At 48.5% G+C, this 17,666-nt stretch overlaps 1 long non-coding RNA gene across 1 annotated transcript in view; it reads left to right on the top strand.

The window, feature by feature from the left end:
- The window catches only part of LOC126298795 (uncharacterized), a 38,309-nt gene extending 21,704 nt beyond the window's left edge, over window positions 1-16,605 (top strand). Inside the window, exon 3 of the long non-coding RNA XR_007552681.1 lies at window positions 16,181-16,605. This is a non-coding gene — a long non-coding RNA (uncharacterized LOC126298795). The remainder of the gene's footprint in view (window positions 1-16,180) is intronic.
- Window positions 16,606-17,666: the final 1,061 nt, after the last annotated feature.

Genomic DNA, 17,666 nt, shown 5'->3' with positions numbered 1-17,666 from the left:
GTATCTTCAACACCGACTGCCACTCCTCGCCTCTCCCTCACTACGGATATACAGGCAGTTGCAATATTAGTACATGTGCGCCATATGCTGAAAGTATGTTCGCTTTACCTGCCCCCACATGATGTGCTTGACGAAGAGGCTCTCAGTGATCTTCTTACACAGCTCCCCCATCCTTTCATCCTCTGTGGTGATTTTAATGCACACAATATGCTTTGGGGCTCTGTGAGTACTTGCCCCAGGGGTAGAGCAATGGAGGCCTCCTCTGTATACCAGTGCCTATTTGCTAAATACAGGTCAAAGCACGCATTTTTGCATTGCAACTGGGTCGTTCTCTGCCATTGATCTATCGCTTTGCTCTCCAGCCATCGCCCACATTGCTGCATGGGAAGTGGTTGATGACTTACATGGCAGCGATCACTTCCCCATCCGGATTCACTTGCCACATGCAGTGGAACCGGAAAGGAAACCGCCTCGATGGGTGCTCGGTAGAGCCAACTGGGCACTGTATAGACTACTCGCCCAGTTTGAACATCGGGTCAGTGTCCAGGAATGGGTGGATCATATTACTGAAGTGATCCACCGCGCCAGTGAAGCGTCCATCCCACAGTTCACGGGACAACCGAAGCGGCAGCCTGTCCCTTGGTGGAGCGACAAATGCCGCTGTGCAATCAGGGCTAGGCGGGCAGCTCTGCGTAGGTTCAAATGCTGGCCAACTGTAGAGAACCTTGCAGCTTTTCGGGTGGCGAGGACAAAGTGTCGTCGGATTATACGAGAGAGCAAGAAGAGGTCGTGGCAGCAGTGCCTTAACACCATTAATCGTTCTACACAAAGTTCCATTGTATGGGAGACCATCAGGAGAATTTCTGGGAGAGGTGGGAGGTGCCCTATGGCTGCTATAATGTGGAATGGTACTCTCCAAACGACCCCAAAAGACATTGCCTAGTCTACGGCGGCTCATTTTGCAGCTATTACTGCAACCGCCAGTCAGAATCCAGCTTTCCAGCCCCACAGAGTGGCTGCTGAGAGGAGCAGTTTTGACTTCCGCTCACCCAATACGGAAGAGTAAAACTGCCCGTTTTCCATGTGGGAACTGGATTCTGTATTGTGTGGGGCTCGTGATATATCCCCTGGTCAGGATATAATCCACAATAGCATGCTGCGGCACCTCACAGGGAGAAATAAAGAAATCCTCCCCGACTTTTTAATCTAGTTTGGATGTCCAGTCACTTCCCCGACTCGTGGAGTGAAGCAATTTCAATTGCTCTTTTAAAACCTGGGAAAGACCGCACGTGGCCGGGTAGTTACCGTAATGTTGCCCTCACTAGCTGCGTGGGAAAGACCTTGGAGCGGATGGTCAACCGCCGCCTTGTCTGGATGTTAGAATCCAGACAACTCCTTAGTTGCTTTCAGTGTGGGTTCAGGGGGTATCGCTCCACCTTTGATAACCTGGCCCTCCTGGAGGCGGCCGTACAACAGGCTTTCCTGCGCCAGCATCACCTGTTGAATATTTTTTTACAATAAAAAGGCATACACTACTTGAAGGCATCTTATGAGGCAGCTCCACGAATGGGGTTTTCGTGGATGTCTTCCCAATTTTATTCGGTCCTTCCTGTCGCCACGTTATTTTCGGTACCGAGTCGGAGACGTGCTGTCTAGTCGCTTTGAACAAGCGAACGGTGTCCCTCAAGGTAGTGTTTTAAGTGTGACGGTCTTTGCTATTGCTATTAATAGTATCACGTCTGTTGTGAAAAGTCCTATGCAGTGTTCCTTGTTTGTGGACGATTTCTCTGTATTTTGCTCGTCAAGCCTTGCAACGACGACTCGTCAGTTGCAACTCACTCTCCGACGTTTGGATAAATGGGCACAGAAGAGTGGTTTTAAGTTTCCAACTGATAAGTCGGTGTGTTCTTTTTAACCGTTGTTCCATTTTTGACTTGCCTGAGTTGAGTATGAGGGACACTCTTCTGAATTTTAAAGACACGGTGAAGTTTCTGAGCCTCACTTTTGATTCTAAGCTTACGTGGCTGCCACCCATTAAGGAACTGAAGACGGTCTCTTAAGGCGCTGTCTATTTTAAAATGTCTTAGGCACCTCACATGGGGAGCAGACAGGGCTTGCTGCTCCGGTTTTACAGAGCCTTCGTGCGGTCCCGGCTTGATTATGGATGCACGGTGTATGCGTCTGCAAGACCCACTTATTGAAGCTGTTGTATGTGGTGCACCATGAGGGGATTCGGCTGGCCACTGGGGCGTTCAGAACGAGCCCCATACCGAGCCTGTGTGCAGAGGCAGGTGAACCGCCACTTCACCTCCGGCGGCGTCTACTAATGGTGCGCCAGGCCTATCAAACATTATCCACACCATACACGCCTGCATACCACACTGTTGCTCAGCCTCCACTGGAAAGGCTTTTTTGCAATCGGCAACGAGCAACAAGGCCCTATGGGATTCGTGCGAAGGATTGCGTTTTAGAGATTGGTGTGGCCGGTTTTAATGTTTCATGTCAAGGTTGGAGCTACCCACCTTGGCTCCTCCAGGGGCGCAGACTGAAGACAGTACATCAGATTCTACTTTCAAGTCTTTATTTTTTAACATTTTAGATAGGCATCATGATTTTACAGTAGTACACACTGATGGATCCCAACAGGGGGATTTTCTTGGCTGCTCAGTAGTGTTCCCCGAACGTGTCATCAGGATTCGCCTTCCCCAGGAATACACTGTTTTCTCCGCAGAACTTAACGCGATCCTGAAGGCATTGGAGCAGATACGGTGTACTCGGGGCAAAAACTTTCTAAAAAACTTTCTAATTTGCTCTGACTCAATGAGCGCATTAGTCACTGCAGAACCTGTACCCAGCGGAGAAGTTGGAACAGCTGATTTACGACCAACTGTACATCCTCCGACAGGGCAAGCAAGTGTCCTTTTGCTGGGTGCCATGGCATGTGGACATAAGGGGAATGAACAAGCTGATAGAGCTGCCAAGGACGCCTGCAGATTACCGGAGATGACAGTGTTCTATTCCTTTGCAAGGTATTGTTTCTGTGCTGCGGCGGAAGTACAGGGTGTTTCAAAACTGACCGGTATATTTGAAACGGCAGTACAAACTAAACGAGCAGCGATAGAAATAAACCGTTTGTTGCAATATGCTTGGGACAACAGTACATTTTCAGGCAGACAAACTTTCGAAATTAGTGGTTACAATTGTCAACAGATAGCGCTGCGGTCTGGGAAACTCCATAGTACGATATTTTCCACATAGCCACCATGCGTAGCAATAATATGGCGTAGTCTCTGAATGAAATTACCCGAAACCTTTTACAACGTGTCTGACGGAATGGCTTCACATGCAGATGAGATGTACTGCTTCAGCTGTTAAATTGTTTCTGGATTCTGGCGGTACACCTGGTCTTTCAAGTGTCCCCACAGAAAGAAATCACAGGGGTTCATGTCTGGCGAATAGGGAGGCCAATCCACGCCGCCTCCTGTACGTTTCGGATAGCCCAAAGCAATCAAATGATCATCGAAATATTCATTCAGGAAATTAATGACGTCGGCCGTGCGATGTGGCCGGTCACCATCTTGCATAAACCACGAGGTGTTCGCAGTGTAGTCTAAGGCAGTTTGTACCGCCAGAAATTCACGAAGAATGTCCAGATAGCGTGATGCAGTAATCGTTTCGGATCTGAAAAATGGGCCAATGATTCCTTTGGAAGAAATGGCGGCCCAGACCAGTACTTTTTGAGGATGTAGGGACGATGGGACTGCAACATGGGGCTTTTCGGTTCTCCATATGCGTCAGTTCTGTTTGACGAAGCCGTTTAGGTAAAAATAAGCTTCGTCAGTAAACCAAATGCTGCCCACATGCATATCGCCGTTCAATCCTGTGCACTATATCGTTAGCGAATGTCTCTCGTGCAGCAATGGTAGCAGCGTTGAGGGGTTGCCACGTTTGAATTTTGTATGGATAGAGGTGTGAACTCTGGCGCATGAGAAGATACGTGGAGCTTTGAGTCATTTGGACCGCAGCTGCAACATGGCGAACGGAAACCCGAGGCCCCTGTCGGATCACCTGCTGCACTAGCTGTGCGTTGCCCTCTTTGGTTGCCATACGCGGTCGCCCTACCTTTCCAGCATGTTCATCCGTCACATTCCCAGTCCGTTGAAATTTTTCAAACAGATCCTTTATTGTATCTCTTCTCGGTCCTTTGGTTACATTAAACCTCCGTTGAAAACTTCGTCTTGTTGCAACAACACTGTGTTCTAGGCGATGGAATTCAAACACCAGAAAAATCCTCTTTTTTAAGGAATAAACCATGTTGTCCACAGCACACTTGCATGTTGTGAACAGCACACGCTTACAGCAGAAAGACGACGTACAGAATGGCGCACCCACAGACTGCGTTGTCTTCTGTATATTTCACATCACTTGCAGCGCCATCTGTTGTTGAAAATTGTAACTACTGTAATTCAGAAAGTTTGTCCACCTGAAAATGTACTGTTGTCCCAAGGATATTGCAACAAACGGTGTATTTCTATCGCTGCTCGTTTAGTTTTTATTGCCATTTCAAATATACCGGTCATTTTTGAAACACCCTGTTCATGCAATTGTGGGAGGAATGGCTGGCGGTGAGGGAAAATAAGCTGTGATTGGTGAAACCCACCATCCAGCCCTGGTGTTCCTCCTGCCTGTCACCTAGGTGTGACGAAGTGACCCTTACGTCTTCGCATAGGGCACTGTCCTCTTACGCATGCCTTCTTACTACGGCGAGAGGAACCCCCGCTGTGTGATGCCTGTGGCGTACGAATCACTGTACGCGTGGTTTATATCGTTCTGTCAGGGCGGAAGTTAATATTAGTGGGGATCTGCCCTCGATTCTAGCCGATGACGAGGCGAGTGTCAGTTTTAAGGTACTGTGATGTTTCTGGCCTTCAGCCAAAAGTTTTAGGTTGGAATTTTTAGTGTGTTGCCGAGTGGCTTACCACTCCTTCTTACACTTGCAAATAGGCCAGTTCCAAACATGTGCTGTTTCATTTTAACCCTTTCACCTACGTTCTCTTGCAGTTATCCTCTTTATGTGCTGCATTCCACTTTGCAACTGTTGACGTGCAAACTGCCTATGTAGCCTTTCACCTTTAATTTTAGTCTTATTTTAGCACTTGCTGCATTTTAGTGACACTCGTCCGTTGTTTCCGTTCGGGCGCTAAAGACTACACTGTTAAGCGCCCATATCGACCATATCCATCCATGTTAACTGGAGACTTCGATGCTCACCCCTCTTCGGGGCTCTCCAGCATCCTGTCCGAAGGGCTCCCTGTTAGCAGACGTTATCATCCAGCTCAGTCTTGTCTGCCTCAATACTGGCGCCCCTACTTTTCTTTCAGGCACCTCACACCTATTCCCATGTAGACCACTCTGTATGTACTACCCAATTTGCATGCCGGTTTGAGTGGTATGCACTTTGATACATATTCGAGCGACCACTTCCCGTGTGTTGTCCATCTCCTGCATCATACCCCCTCTCCGTGCTCAACTAGTTGGACCATCTCCAAAGCAGACTGGGAGATCTGCTCTTCCAGGGCGACCTTTCAGGATCAAACCTTGACAAGCTGCGATAGTCAGGTCGCACACCTCACGGAAGTCATTCTCACTGCTGCTGAATATTCAATCCCTCACACTACTTCTCCACGTCGCGTACCGGTCCCCTGGTGGACCGCAGCATGTAGAGACGCTTTACGTGCTCGTCGACGTGCTTTACGCACCTTTAAACGCCACCCTACAGTGGCGAATTGTATCAATTATAAACGATTACGTACGCAGTGTCGTATTATTAAAGAAAGCAAGAAAGCCAGCTGGGCTGCTTTCACAAGCACCTTCAACAGATTCACTCTTTCTGTTGTCTGGGGTAGCCTGCGCCGGCTATCTGGCACTAAGGTCCACTCACCAGTGTCTGGCTTGATGGTCGCGAATGACGTCCTTGTGGCCCCTGAGGATGTCTCAAATGCCTTCGGCCGCTTTTTCGCAGAGGTTTCGAGCTCCGCTCATTACCGCCCTGCCTTCCTCCCCCGAAAACAGGCAGAGGAGGCTCGGCCACCTAACTTCCGCTCCTCGAATCGTGAAAGTTATAATGCCCCATTTACCATGCGGGAACTCTAAAATGCCCTTGCCCGGTCATGGTCCTCCGCTCCAGGGCCTGATTCTATTCATACTCAGATGCTGAAGAACCTTTCTCCTGCGGGTAAAGGTTTCCTTCTTCGTACTTACAATCGCATCTGGATTGACGGACATGTTCCCGCATGCTGGCGCGAGTCTATTGTTGTACCGATTCCTAAGCCGGGGAAGGAGAAGCACTTGCCTTCCAGTTATCGACCCATCTCGCTTACCAGCTGTCTCTGTAAGGTTATGGAGCGAATGGTTAACTCTCGTTTGGTTTGGCTGCTCGAATCTCGACGCCTACTTACAAATTCACAGTGTGGATTTCGTAGGTGCCGCTCTGCTGTAGACCGTCTGGTTACCTTGTCGACCTTCATTATGAATAACTTCTTGCGGAAGCGCCCAACCGCGGCTGTGTTCTTTGATTTGGAGAAGGCTTACGACACCTGTTGGAGGGCGGGCATTCTCCGCACCATGCATACATGGGGCCTTTGCGGTCGCCTTCCTCTTTTTATTCGTTCCTTTTTAATGGATCGACAGTTCAGGGTACGTGTGGGTTCTGTCCTGTAACACCTTTCGCCAGGAGAATGGGGTGCCACAGGGCTCAGTTTTGAGCGTCGCTCTCTTCGCCATAGCGATCAATCCAATTATGGATTGCCTCCCAGCTGATGTATCAGGCTCCCTTTTCGTGGACGATTTTACCATCGATTGCAGCGCGGAGCGTACATGTTTCCTTCAGCGCTGTCTTCAGAGTTCTCTTGGCTGTCTTTACTCCTGGAGTGTCGCCAATGGCTTCCGTTTTTCTGCCGAGAAGACGGTCTGCATTAAATTCTGGCACTACAGAGCTTCTCCCACCATCCTTACGACTCGGTCCCGTTGCTCTCCCATTCGTGGAGACAATTTTTAGGTCTTACATTTGATAGGAAACTTAGCTGGTCTTCACATGCGTCGTATTTGGCTGCCCGTTGTACCCGTTCTCTAAAGTCCTTCGATTTTTCAGTGGTATGTCGTGGGGAGCGGATCGAACTGTCCTACTTCGCCTATATCGGCCGATCGTTAGCTCAAAGCTGGATTATGGGAGCTTCGTATACTCCTCTGCACGGCCGTCCATCTTACGCCGCCTCAACTCCATACATCGGGGTTTACGTCTTGCGATCGGAGCGTTTTATACTAGTCCCGTCGAGTCTTCATGCTGAAGCCGGTGAATTGCCACTCACCTACCGGCGCGATATACTGCTTTGTCGTTACGCCTGTCGGCTACTGTCAATGCCCGACCACCCATTGTATCGTTCCTTTTTTGACGACTCTCTCGACCGTCAATACGGGTTGTATGTCTCTGCCCTGCTACCCCCTGGAGTTCGCTTTCGTCGCCTCCAACACCTTGATTTTTCACTCCCTGCAACCTTTAGAGTGGGCGAGAACCACACGCTACCTTGGCTCCAGGCTCAGGTTCGCGTTCACCTTGACCTCCGCTCGCTCCCAAAGGAGGTTACCCCCAGTTCGGTATACCACTCCCGTTTTGTCGAACTGCGTTCGAAGTTCATTAATATGACCTTCATTTACACAGATGGCTCTAAGACCAATGACTGGGTCGGGTGTTCTTTTATTGTCGGGGCACATTTTCAAATACCGGCTACATGGCCATTGTTCGGTCTTCACAGCTGAGCTCTTTGCTCTCTACCAGGCTGTTCTTTACGTCTGCCGCCACAGACATTCTGCTTATGTCATCTGCTCCGATACTCTGAGCACCATCCAGTGCCTCAGTGATCCGTATTCGGTTCACCCTTTCGTGCACCGGATTCAACGCTCTCTTCAGCATCTGGTGGACGATGGGTCTCCAGTTAGCTTTGTGGGTTCCTGGCCATGTCGGTATCACTGGGAACGAAGCTGCAGATGCTGCAGCCAAGGCTGCGGTGCTTCAGCCTCTGATGGCTTCTTGTGTCCTTTCATCAGATTGTAGCACGGTCATTTGTCGGCGCATTTTATCGCTTTGGCATGCCGATTGGGCTGCACTTACGAACAAGCTTCGGGCCTTGAAACCTCTTCCTGCGGCTTGGACGTCCTCCTCGGCGGGAGGAGGTCGTTTTGGCCCGGCTACGAATTGGACACTACCGGTTCAGCCATAGCCATCTGCTGACGGCTGCGCAGGCGCCGTTTTGTCCATGTGGGCAATTGCTGACGGTCCGCCACATTAACGTCCTGTCCGGATTTTACTGCACTGCGTCTTGATCTTGGCCTGCCATGTACTGTGGATGCCATTTTAGCGGATGACGCAGGAGCTGCTGCTCGCGTTCTTCGTTTTATCAACTTGACACAGTCTAAGGACGTTTGATTATGCTGTTGTTTTTTAATGCTATGCCTGTTCATATGTCTTTTATAGTGTTGTCCCTTTTAGTTGCTGTTTTAACGTTGTGCCTCGTGGTGCATTCCTAACTTACTCAGGGCGCTAATGACCATTGTAGTTGTGCGCCCTAAAACCACAAAAAAGTGCTCTGTCGAACTCTTCACGCAGTATCGTATCTCCCATTTCATCTTCATCCTCTCACATTTCCATAATATTGTCAAGTACATCGCCCTTGTATAGACCCTCTATATAATCCTTCCACCTTTCTGCTTTCCCTTCTTTGCTTAGAACTGTTTCTCCATCTTAGCTCTTGATATTCACACAGGTGGTTCTTTTTCCAAAGGTCTCTCTAATTTTCCTGTAGGCAGTATCTATCTTACTCCTAGTGAAGTACGCCTCTACAGCCTTACATTGTCCTCGGGCCATCCCTGCTTAGCGATTTTGCACTTCCTGTAGATCTCATTTTCGAGACGTTTGTATTCCTCTTTTGCCTGCTTCTTTTACTGCATTTTATATTTTTTCATCAACTAAATTCAATATTCCTTCTATTACCCAAGGATTTCTACTAGCCCTCGTCCTTTTACCTACTTGATCCTCTGCTGCCTTCACTACTTTATCCCTCAAAGCTACCCCTTCTTCTACTGTATTTCTTTCCCCAGTTCCTGTCAATTGTTCCTTATGCTCTTCCTGAAACTCTACAACCTCTGGTTCTGTCAGTTTATCCAGGTTCCATCTCCTTAAATTCCCCACTTTTTGCAGTTTCTAATGTTTTTATATACAGTTCATAACCAATAGATTATGGTAAAGAGTCCACATGTGCCTCTGGAAATGTCTTAAAATTTAAAACCTGGTACCTAAATCTGTCGTACCATTATCTATCTGAAAGTTGTATCTCCAGGCTTCTTAATTCAGTATTCATTACATTGTTACTCATCTCCTAAATATTTCTGCGGGTATCATTTATTTAAAATGAACAGACGGAGAGCAAACATCATTGTTGAACATAATTGTCGAAACAATCGTTCCCCCCAGGGGCTCAGCATTCACTTGGTGAGTACGGGCTTGGCGACCCCGGGGTCCTGAGCTGGGGACTGGTCTGCGCCGCCAGTCTCCTGTCACCGTAACCCCGGACACGCTTCAGCGACCACCGTACGGCGCGGCGGTGAAATGTTGTGTGCTGCGGGGAATGGTAATCTTGGCTTGACCGCCTGAATTGCGAGGAAGGCAAACCTCTATAAAAACCCCTCAATCTTTCGGTGTGCTCCGCGCCTAGAAGATGCATGGCTGTTGGGGTGGAACAGTCGCAAGCGGGCAACCTCTGGGGCACCTGCCGCACCCAAGTTGTATAAGGCTTACTCAGGCACGCGGGGCTCTGTCTGAGCGGACTTATAGTTCCCTAGCTGCTCGTGGGACCGCAATGGACCCTTCGACCTCTACATTTCCCCCTACCAGTGGCTTGGGTGGGCCGCTGGTAGGAAAACACACCCCATCGAAAAAGCGGCTACGCGCTGCGAGTCCTCCAGCGCCTGGTGTTGCTAGAGATTTAACAGAATGTAGTAACGGAGCACATGCTGATAATGAGAATGTGTTTTTGATTATTAAAAGGAAGGAGGGTAGCTTTGAGAGGGTTTCTCCCTTTTACATCCACAAGGGTCTTGAGGGAATGGCAGGAACACTGAAATCTGTAAAGCGACTGCGCAATGGGACTCTGTTAGTTGAAACTTCTAGTTCCCGTCAAGTCGCTGCCCTTCGGAAAGCAAATTGTCTAGGAGAGTACGCTGTCGAGACCGAGCTCCACTCCACTTTGAATTATAGTAAGGGTGTTGTGACGTGTAGGGACTTGGTGGATATCCCCATAGACGTGTTAAAATCTGAGTGGGCTGACGAAGGAATTGTTGACGTGCAGCACATTATGAAACGATTCAATGGGGACCTCGTCAAATCTGACTAGTTTATTCTCACGTTCAGTTGCCCGAGACTCCCAGAGCATGTTAAAGCGGGGTTCTTAAGTTTGCCCGTACGGCCATATTTCCCCAACCCAATGCGCTGTTTTAAATGTCAGCTCTTTGGGCATACTACGTTGGGGTGCAATGGGATAGCCACTTGTGGTAAATGTGGTCAGCCTGCCCATGACGGAGCCGATTGTTCATCGCCTGTGAAGTGCGTGAATTTCTCTGGGAGTCACCCTGTCTGGAGCCGGATCTGCCCCATCTATCTCGAAGAACGGAAGGTACAGGACATTAAAACATCTAAGCGCATCCCCTATGGTGAGGCCAAGAAGCTCTTTAAGGCCATGCAACCTCCGTGTTTTCAACATCTTTCGCTTCCGCTCTCAAAAAACCGGTACAACTGGCCACTGTTGCTACGCAAACGGAGGTTGCTAGTGTAAGCACTAATACCTGCACTTGTCAGTGCACTTGTGCTGCTGCGGTTGTTTTGCAATCTGCGGCTCTCCCCGCTACATCGGACAAGGCCGTGGTTGCTGACATCGAGGTACTTCCTGCCTCTCCCCATATGGCGCCTTCTGCCCAGGCGAGTCAACCTCCAACTGTTGACAACGCTCTGCATTCCAAGCCCCCCAAGACAAATCCTCAGAAGACGAAGGTTCTGCCACCTGAGGAGACTAGTCAGCGTCGGTCCGATGACGAGGCCATCGTACTGTCTGACATCTCCTGTGGGTCGTCATCAGAGCTTATGGACATTGATGTCGACCGGGGGCGATCTTCTCGCCCCAGGAATAAATCTCCGGCCAGTACGGTCTCTCCTCCAAAGCACAGAGGCAGGGTGAAAGTTCAGCCACCCTGATCACTGGCTCCCATATTACAGTGGAACCTGAATGGGTTCAGGACGCATGTGGCCGAATTACAACTCCTTATACGAGAGTGCCCCTTGTGCTTATGTCTCCAAGAGAGACATTTTCGGGCCACTGATTCTCCTTCCTTACGGGGCTATACCGTATATCGAAAAGATGATCTGACAGGGCAAAGGGTGGTGTTGCTGTTTTTGTCCGTGACATGCACCCGTCATCTGTGCTCCCTCTCGTCACCGACTTGCAAGCAGTTGCAGTTGACATTCTTGTGGGTCGGAGGCTCAGTCTGTTCAGTTTATTTACCACTTCCGGATGCGATAGACTGAGGCTCTCACGGACCTTATTAGCCAACTCCCCCGCCCATTTCTTCTTCTGGGGACTTCAACGCTCATAATGTCTTATGGGGCTCTCTGACTACTTTCCCCAGGGGTCGCATTCTGGAAAGCGTCATGATGTCTGAAGAACTGTGCCTCCTCAACTCTGGTGCTCCCACTCATTTCTGTACTGCTTCCAGGTCATCGGCTATTGACCTTTCCTTTTGCTCTCCAGCACTCGTGGATTCTGCTCTGTGGGAGGCTGCAGCTGACCTCCATTCTAGTGACCACTTCCCCCTCTGGATTCGCCTCCTGGATGAGGCTGCGACATTACCAGTGCCGCCCCGGTGGCACCTCTGCAGAGCTGACTAGACACTTTTCAGCCAACTGCCTTTTTTGGAACACCGTGCCAGCGTCCATGAATGGGTAGACCATGTTGCAGCCGTGATCTCACATGCTGCTGAATTGTCAATCCCACGGTCATCCGGTCATCCCAAGAGGCGTCCTGTCCCTTGGTGGACCACTGAGTGCCACTCAGCCATCCGCTCCCGCCGTGCAGCACTGCGCCGCTTCAAGTGCCGTCCCTCAGCTGACAATCTTGCGTCCTTTCGGGTGGCAAGGGCCAGAGCGCGGCGAGTGATTAAAGAGAGCAAACGACGGTCATGGCAATCGTTCTTGAACTCCATCTCTCGCTCCACTAGTTCTACAAAAGTATGGGAAGCCATCAGGAGGATTTCCGGGAAACTCAGCCAGCTCCCTGTCATGGCATTGCTGCATGAGGGATGTCTCCTCACGGCGCCGAGAGACATTGCCCAGACACTGGCCATGCATTTTTGCGGACTCTAACGGCACTATTAACTGTGATCCAGATTTCTGCCGCTACCGCACTGCCATCGAAAGGGGTCACTTGGACTTCCGGTCTCTAAATTCTGAACCCTATAACTGCCCCTTCACAATGTGGGAACTGGATTCTGCGTTGTCTGTGGCTCATGATACTGCGCTTGGTCATGATCAAATCCGGTACAGCATGCTGCGGCACCTGTTGCTGCCATCCAAGGAAGTTATCCTGAACTGTTTCAATATGATATGGTTATCTGGCACGTACCCTGACTCGTGGAGGGAGGCATTTTGATTCCCCTCCTCAAACCAGGGAAGGACCGAACGCATCCCAGTAGTTATCGGAGTATTGCTTTGACAAACTGTGTTGGGAAGACGTTGGAACGCATGGTCAACCGCCGCCCGGTTTGGCTGCTCGAGACCAGGCAGGTCCTTAGCCCCTCTGTGTGGCTTTCGGAGATGTCGTTCCACTATAGACAACTTGACCCTGATTGAGGCCGCCATCCAGCAGGCCTTTCTACGTAACCAGCATTGTCTAGGGGTCTTTGACATTCATAAGGCGTATGACACTACTTGGCGCCGCCTTATCCTCAATCAACTCCATGAGTGGGGCTTTCGTGGCCGTCTCCCCATCTTCATTCGGTCCTTTCTTTCTCACCGCCTCTTTCGGTATCGGGTTGGTAATGTGCTATCGGATTTTTACGTGCAGGAGAATGGTGTTCCTCAGGGCAGAGTTTTAAGTGTCACCCTCTTCGCCGTCCCTATTAACAGTATCACGTCCACTATCCGGAGTCCTGCCCAATACTCCTTGTTTGTGGACGATTTTGCTGTTTTCTGTTCTTCCTCCAGTCTTGTCACTGCTAGTCGGCAGTTGCAGCTTACGATAAAGCGCTTAGAGGCATGGACTGCAAAGACGGGTTTTACCTTTTCTGCAGACAAATCTGTGTGTGTTCATTTTAATCGTTCTCGGCGTCTTATTACCTCCCCTGAATTGCGTCTGAGGGACACCGTTCTTCCTTTTAGAGACACTGAGGTTCCTGGGCCTCACTTTTGATTCCAAGTTGTCGTGGTTGCCTCACCTTAAAGACCTCAAGGTGCGGGCCCTGAAGGCAGTGAATATTTTGAAGTGTCTGATCCATCGGTCCTGGGGAGCAGATCGGGCGCGTCTGCTGCAGTTTTATAGGGCTTTCGTCCGATCGCGTCTTGACTATGCTTGCACCGCGTATGGGTCAGCAAGGCCTTCGTATCTGAAGATCCTTGACGCAGTACACCATGAGGGTATCAGGCTGGCCACTGGTGCCTTCCGTACCAGTCCCATCCCCAGCCTGTGTGCTGAGGCAGGGGAACCGCCGCCTGCCATCCGGCGGAAACTCCTCATGGTGCGACGGGTGTGTCATTTCCTTGCCTGTCCTACCTCCCCTGCGTACCCTACCGTTGCCCGACCGCCTATGGAACGTCTTTTTCCAGTCGTCCCAGGGCAACGAGACCATTTGGGATTCGTGCCAAGCATTTGCTTGAGTCCCTTGGTGTGGAGCGTGTGGCCCCCCAACGACAAGGTTTTACTCGCCTGCCTCCCTGGTTGCTCAAGAGGCCCAGCATCCTTCTAGACTTGTCGGAGAACCGGAGGAACTGTACTCCGGCGTTTCTTACCTCCTTATTTTACGATGTTTTAAACCAGCATCTGGACCATGTACCTGTATTCACAGATGGCTCTAAACAGGGGGACTATGTTGGTTGTGCTGTTGTTTTCCCTGATCGTAAAGTTACGGCTTCCTGCGGCGTTTACCATCCTCGATGCCGAATTGTTTGCAATCTTGCGGGCATTGGAGCAGATGAGATGTGTTCCCAGTCTCAAGTTCCTCGTCTGTTCTGACTCCCTGAGTGCCCTTCAGACCATGCAACACTTGTACCCAGCGGATACGGTCGTCCAGAACATCCATGATGCCCTACTCCACCTGCAACGGCAGGGGAAGGTGGTTTCTTTCTGCTGGGTGCCGGGGCACGTGGGTATTAGGGGAAACGAACTGGCGGATGTGGCTGCCAAAGATGCATGTTCCCTCCCTCACGTTGTTGAATGTGCCGTCCCCCTCCATGCTGTAACCTCCCTTTTGCGTTTTTGTGTTATGCATAATGGGAAGAGGAGTGGCTGGCAGTTTCTGACAATAAGCTGCGTCTGGTGAAGGCCACTACGCGACCATGGCGTACGTCCTACCGGTCATACACGCGGGATGAGGTTCTCCTCACTCGCCTCCGCATTGGGCACGGTCCCTTAACGCATGGTTTTTTACTCCGGCGGGAGGACCCCCAATCTGCAGTGCTTGTGGCGTCCAGATTACTGTCCGCCACATTTTACTTGACTGTCTTTTATTCTCTGACCAGAGGGCGGTGGTTTCTTTGCCACCGGATTTGTCTTCTATTCTGCAAGACGACGCAGCGACTGTGGTTATGGTCTTAAGGTTTTGTGTCCTGCCAATCTGTTGCCTCGGATTTTAGGGAGAGGGTTTTAATGTGCTGCTGGGTGACTGGCTCACCCAGGTTTTAGGTAAGAGGTCCGCCAGTCACGATTACCTCCTTGTTTCCCTTCGGTTTCTGTTCTCTTTTCCTTGTGTTTACTTTCCTTTTTTAGTGTGTTTCATCTCCTCTTGTTTTGCCTCTGTATGTGAGCATTTGGAACTTCGTCAGGCCTGTGTCTTTTAGCCGTTCTCCTTGTTTGGTGTCCGTCTTCGTCCCTTCACCGCATGTGTTCCTGTTTCTATGCGTTTGGGCGCTGATGACCACGCTGTTTAGCGCCCGTAAACCTCAAACACACACTCGAAACAATCGTGAGACAAACCATAGCAGTGGTGTGCACTGTCTGGGTCAGAAGTGGCACTGCTGCGTATGTCTCGTTGATATCCAATACTTCCGTTAGAGAGAACGAAGTAGTTCCCCACGTCCACCTGCTTCTAAGTGTAAGGTAAGTTAACGTAAATTCACCTCGGAACTAACATCGTGACCAAGCATTTATTCCAATGTTAGTCCTTGGTGATAGTGCCATTATGCTGCATAATGAGTGTCTTCTTAGACTGTGGGTAGTCATAATTTGGTTGTCATGTGCTGTTCATCATAGTCATTGAACATCACCCTAATCCACTTAAGATGTCAGTCGGCATGATAGGCTCCAAAACAGGAGGTGGTCACTCTCCTCAAGGGAGACATCGGCTCGATCGTATCTAAGCGCCATAGATACCCCTTGCACTGTTTACTGTCCTTCATGTTGCTTGGACTCTAAACGCGTCTTTAGTTTAGCATAACTCGTAATTTACTGCATTGCAATAAATAGACAATTACGACCAGGCGCTACCGCTTCCCCTGACAGTTCCTGTATCATTTAGAATTCTGACCATCCCCAACGAGTCCACATAAGATACTTTCTCCCACAGTGTACTGCTTCATACTACCGACGGTTACATAGCCGCCATCGTTTAGCGGCACATGTCCTGCAAGGTAACACTCGTTATACATGCAAAAGCCACTGCATAAGGAAAATACTGAAATACCAGCGCAACAAGGAACATACGTAACGACCCTGTTAACGTTAAAAACAGGTCACTTTTAAGTCTTTAAGATGTTTAATAAACTGTTAAAATTCCATATGCAAAGACAAATACTTTCAAATTTTGGAATGTTAGTTTGAATGGTATTCATACTGAGAGAGGTATATACTAACCCATACCATATCTGCAGCGCCAGAAACAGAGGCCAGCAACAAGTGACGTCACTGCTGCGCAGTATGGAGACGTCCTCGGCCTGCGGTGGACCCCGACCAACGCCAGGAGAGGGGACGACTCGTACCCCTTGGCGAACATCGTGTGCCCAGTGTGAAACAGTGCTAGTTTATTAAAATTTATTTTTAAATGTGCTTTAGACAAAAGGTCCCAAGTTTCTTTTGACAAGAGTAAAATGGCAAGTCTGTAATAGAGAATAATTAGTGATAATTTTATGATCTTTTACTTTTTAAAAAATTACTTCTGCATATTTAAATTGTAAGCTCTGATGTGATACTGTAAGCACTAGTTCTGATTTTCATATTATAAAAACTCAATTCATTTGCAGGCAATGTGTTTAATTACTGTTAGTGTTCTAGTGCAATAAAGTTACTTAGAATTTTATTTACGTTGTTTGGTGTGAACTTACTGTACTCCATATTACTAATACTTCTCAGTGCATACTCAAAGAAACGAAATGTTCTTACATTATGATTGAGCAATGCTAAGTAGAACCTATATGGCAGTCACTCTCCTGTTTCCTTCTGAAATTGTAATAACCAATTGTCCCAATGAGATAACTAATAACTCCTCAGTGGTCGACTCTCAACAATGTAGCTAATAGTTCAGCTTTACCAAAACAACCGTTGGATAGTTTCGGTGCGCTACATAGATCACGCAGTAAACGGTAGAATTACCGGTAGTATTGGTAGCATTAGCATCGGAAGAAACGTAAATGAATGTAAGAGAAAAAACAGCCGAAGACCTAAGTGACGTTTCTTCATATAATTATAACAGCACAGGACAATCAATAGTGTAGTCCATATCCTTACAGGATATGAACTGAATTTTATAAATGATAAAAATTGGATAGCGTAACTTTTGCACTTCGATGTAAAAGTAATTTTATTTGGATTAGGTACAGCTTACACGTACAGACACAATCTATAAATTTTGTTCATTACTCAATAGAACTTTCTCCATGATCAAAGGTATAACAGAAAAATATTTGACATAAGTTAAAGTTGTTAAAGCGATATTTGAAAATTTTGTTTTACAGAGTTCCCAGTTTTAAATTTTGGTTGAGAGAACTGTATTTCCTAGCGCTGTTGTACATCTGTAGTTTTGAAGCATCAGTCTAACGTTACAAACAAGGTTTTAGAATAAAATATGTATTAAACATGGCAAGTCTCAATTTGGCTACAAATACTGTTCACTTTCAAGTAACCCATGACTATGCAGAATAAAAATGTTCTGTAGGTTTCCCCGTTCTTTATATATCGTCTCTGTTCCAAGACGCTTGCTTAGGGTTTTTAGAGAAATCTGTTGACACTAATCGCATACACAGAATACGGGATTGATACGAGAGGTATTACTGGATATGTATCTATCACACAACATGCGGGGAACGTAGATACGACGGAACTGCCTAGTTCTATTAGGAAGACTACCGTAGGTGACTCTTA

This window comes from Schistocerca gregaria, chromosome X (genome assembly GCF_023897955.1).
Source record: "Schistocerca gregaria isolate iqSchGreg1 chromosome X, iqSchGreg1.2, whole genome shotgun sequence".
Lineage (NCBI taxonomy): Eukaryota > Metazoa > Arthropoda > Insecta > Orthoptera > Acrididae > Schistocerca > Schistocerca gregaria.
The sequence above is the reverse complement of the archived record's forward strand: the minus strand, read 5'-3'. Positions and strand labels throughout refer to the sequence as shown.